This window comes from Labeo rohita, unplaced genomic scaffold (genome assembly GCF_022985175.1).
Source record: "Labeo rohita strain BAU-BD-2019 unplaced genomic scaffold, IGBB_LRoh.1.0 scaffold_2454, whole genome shotgun sequence".
NCBI classification, from domain to species: Eukaryota; Metazoa; Chordata; class Actinopteri; order Cypriniformes; family Cyprinidae; genus Labeo; species Labeo rohita.
In genome coordinates this window covers 757-4,889 of record NW_026128720.1, presented here as the reverse complement: position 1 = coordinate 4,889, position 4,133 = coordinate 757, and the positions used below count along the sequence as shown (strand labels likewise).

The following is a 4,133-nucleotide window of genomic DNA, read 5'->3' as shown; positions in this document are numbered from 1 at the left end:
ATTGTTCACTATTATGCAGTTATTTACAGTCCCATACGGAAATGTAATATATGTGCTTATATGAAATACCCATATATTGAATACATGTTTATATATGCCATATCCATATATGATTCCTATTAGAAAATGGAACAATTTCATATATTGACATATAAGTCTACCCCATACAAAAATATATGTTTATGTATGTATAATACATGTATTGCCATATATGAAATGTATATAATTATTAATATATGTGAGATATATGTATGTTTTTATTATGTTGTATACAAATTAGACATATATGCATGAAATATACGGTTTCATATATTTAATATTTTAATATGTGATCTTTGATCTTTAAATAGAGGTTGTAGACACATGTAAGACACTCTACAAAGTTGCAGTGCATTGCACATTTCACACCTTTAGCCTTAAATGTTAAATGGTACAGAAAGCTACACAAAGAAGCATCTTTATTTAAACAGAATTTATTTAAATAGAAAAAAAAAAGTTACTGACCTGCACAATCAAACAGGACAAAAAAGAAACAATTACATATATAACTGATCAAAACACTGAACAGGCATAAGAAACAGAACATCAATTATAGTGGTTCAGCTAAAGGTCTACAGGTTTGTATTCCCACAGCTTGGTTAGTTTTTTGTTTATTGCCATCCCCAGTAGGCCCCAGGTGAAGAAATTTCTGGATTCCAGCATCTGTAAAAAAAAAAAAAAAAAAAAAAAAAAAGTTAGGTTTTTATAAGATAATTACAATACATTTTCTGAACCATATATGATTTCAGGAAATGCACCACATTCAAAAGCAACTTTTTAGCTTTGGTAGTGTTGGGTGGTACAGTAAACTAAACTTGATTTTAGTCAACATGATATTAAAATATAAAACCTGCTTAAATCTTGCAATCCAACATTGTACCAAAGTTTAATTTAGGTTTTTAGTTCGAACTGTGCCTATATCTTAAAGTGATTAACTACTATAAGATGACAAATATACTGAGTATTAAACATGGTTGGTAAAGTTAAAGATTATTTTAAAACTGCAGAATACTCATTATTTATGTAATAATTATAAATTGTAGTTGTAAAATATTCCCAGATACCACAAGGACATGGCAGAACAACGACAGAGCACAGCCTGCATGCCCATTCAAATAATATGTCTCTATATACATGAAGAACTAAACTATAGTAACCCAAATGCTCAATGATAGAGTTCACAGCTGAGGTTACAATTTAATTTGCTATTTAGCATCAATGAAATAAAGTGTTTACATTCATAATACCTAATATGTGCATCGAGAATGTGGCCTGGAGAAAAGAAATAGAGGGGTGGAACTATGACATGGGTTTTTGAATGACAATTTTGATTAAATCCCCTAAAATAAGGTCTGCGGTTTACACAAACTCATAATATTTTCACGTTTTATTCTATGACATAAAACACACCAGTTAAACCCCACTCTTGATTTTTATTTATTTATTTATTTTTAAACTGTTATGTTTCTTAAAAAAGGTGGTTGCTAACATGCTGCTAAATGGGACTACAGGCCCTGTCTGAGGCATTAAATGTCATCACGCTGAACAGTTTATCAATTTACAGTATTTAACACAAATACTGTATGCAACACAAGTCTTCGGATGGAAGATGCTCATTTGATCGCTTTCCTACTGATATGGGGACTCTCTCTGTATTTGTACCATAAATATTACAATTATTCCATATAAACACCACATTTACTGCCTTTGTCACAGTCAAAGTGAAACTTTAATAATCTATAGTGCTTAAAGCCACGTTAAAAATAAATGTTTACGGCCACATGAAGCTGTTAGAAAGCAGATAGATTGAGGATTTTCTATAAGCAAGGATACAATCATATTTTGTGTACCCACCCTAACAAAATGAGAGCTGAAATGTGGTACTTCATTCACTAAAATAAGTTAAATCTAACCATATCCCAAAACTCACTCACTCTACTGTTATTTAATAGATTAAATGCACTAGAATTGTATTAAATAGTACATGGAGACACATTTTTAACTAAAATATTTTGTTGATTTGATTTGTTTACATGTATATTGCAGATGCTAGTTTTGGTTTCAATAAAATATTTAACCTTTTCTGTGTAGATGCTCCATCATTCACATCACTGCCATCCACATCTGCAGGTTCGGCCTCCATTTCTATTTTCTGAGAATTTCGGGACTCATTACCTTTTCATGGGACACAAACAAGAATAGCACAATTATCAGCAACGATATGAACAAAATTTACTACGATAAATTAACCATATGTTTAAAACCCCACAATCACATCCTTTAGTGTAACTTACTGTACCTTTATGCAATATGCACATGCATGTGCTTATGCACCCACTCTAGGCATGTCACTGACATGTCAATGCACTTGGTGCAATATAACCAAGTACTGTCATTTACTATATGAATTCAAGGTGCTTGTATTTAAATAATTCAATTTCGTGCAGTTTTATAGTTCTAGTCTAGACTACATCTCAGAGATAAACATTATAATTTTCATCCATTATTTTTGTCAGACAGCTTTAAATAATTTCCAAACGTGGCATTGCTTATCAAGTGAAAACAATGAGCTCACAGTATCTCCATACAGATTAACCTGTTACCCAAAAGCTAAAATTAACTTTAACGCGAGCAAATTGCAAAACACATCAATGCAGCTGTAATCATAACATCATATATACGACAATGACAGGGAATATTTAAAACATTAGCTGATCTATATAGAGACAGAGGCTCTTGCAGACCAAAACAATCATATAACACTTAGTTTCTATATGTAATATTAGTGTAGGAATAAAGCGTTGAGTAAATTAGCGTAAATTACCTGCACCGCTGCCACATTCAAGGGCGTTTCATCCGCTCCACTCAGTGATGTTGATCTGTCTTCGTGCCCGTCTATAAAATCATTGTCGTTTATTATGTGAAGGTACTGGCACATTTGTTATCCTTCCACTAAGAAAAACATCTTGCCGCAGATGACTGTTTGTTCAGCCGCAGCCATTGCTCAGACTCTGCCGTTAGCGCGGGCGTGTTTGAATTTTGGCGCATGCGCAAAAGCGCTATTGTGACGTTCACATATCGCTCATGTATTTTAATAAAATGCATTTTAGTTCATTGATGATGAGAGCACATATGGACAAACAGTTACATAAAGTGTTTCCCCCCCCTCAATAACTCTATAATACATTCCTACAAGTAACTTTTAGTACATTGGCATTTTTTGAACAGGTTATATATTCATCTCTACTTTTTCCCCCAGAAAACTAAATTGAAACAATTAATAAAGTTAAGCAATGAATTGTGTTATATGATTTACAATAAGCAGTATCTTTTAGGCATATATGGTTAATAAACTTGTATAAATTCAGTATATACATTGGTAACAAATGGTCAAAACATAGAGTACCATATATAATTTTGATATATATTGTTAACATATATGGTCATATCATATAATACAATATATAATTTTGATATATATTGTAAACATATATGGTCATAACATACAATACAATATATAATTTTGATATATATTGTAAACATATATGGTCATAACATACAATACCATATAAAAGTTAAACATATATATACTTTCAATATATGTTTATATACAAATTGTACTATGGGAAATTCATATATGTTATAAACATATATCTACATATATCCAGAAAATGGATATATGTGATAATAATATATTGCCCTATATTTAACATATATGAGAGTAGCACTTCTGATATAGGTACATATATGTCATATATTACATTTCCGTATGGGGTTGTTTGGACTTCTTATTTTTTTCTTTTTAACTGTGGGACTACATTTCTTCGAAATCTGCAGACATTCTTTAATGTTTTAGGTCAGGGATAGGCAATGTCGGTCCTGGAGTGCTGCTGTCCGTCAGAGTTTAGCTCCAACCCTAATCAAACACACCTGACCAAGCTAAGAAGCACTTGACAAAGATGCATTCAGTATTCAGAATTACTAGGGCTACAGGCAGTTTTTTTTTTTTTTTTTCGGGGTTGGAGCTAAACTCTGCAGGACATCAGCACTCCATGACAGACGTTGCCTATCCCTGCTTTAGGTCAATAATTTAA

General features: G+C 31.9%; 1 long non-coding RNA gene across 1 annotated transcript; it reads right to left on the bottom strand.

The window, feature by feature from the left end:
- Window positions 1-561: 561 nt before the first annotated feature.
- On the bottom strand, window positions 562-3,421 carry LOC127159722 (uncharacterized). Its single transcript, XR_007826532.1, has 3 exons — window positions 2,864-3,421; window positions 2,118-2,214; window positions 562-702 (listed from the first exon to the last, which is right to left on the bottom strand). It is a non-coding gene; the product is annotated as an uncharacterized LOC127159722 (long non-coding RNA).
- Between the last annotated feature and the right edge of the window lie 712 nt (window positions 3,422-4,133).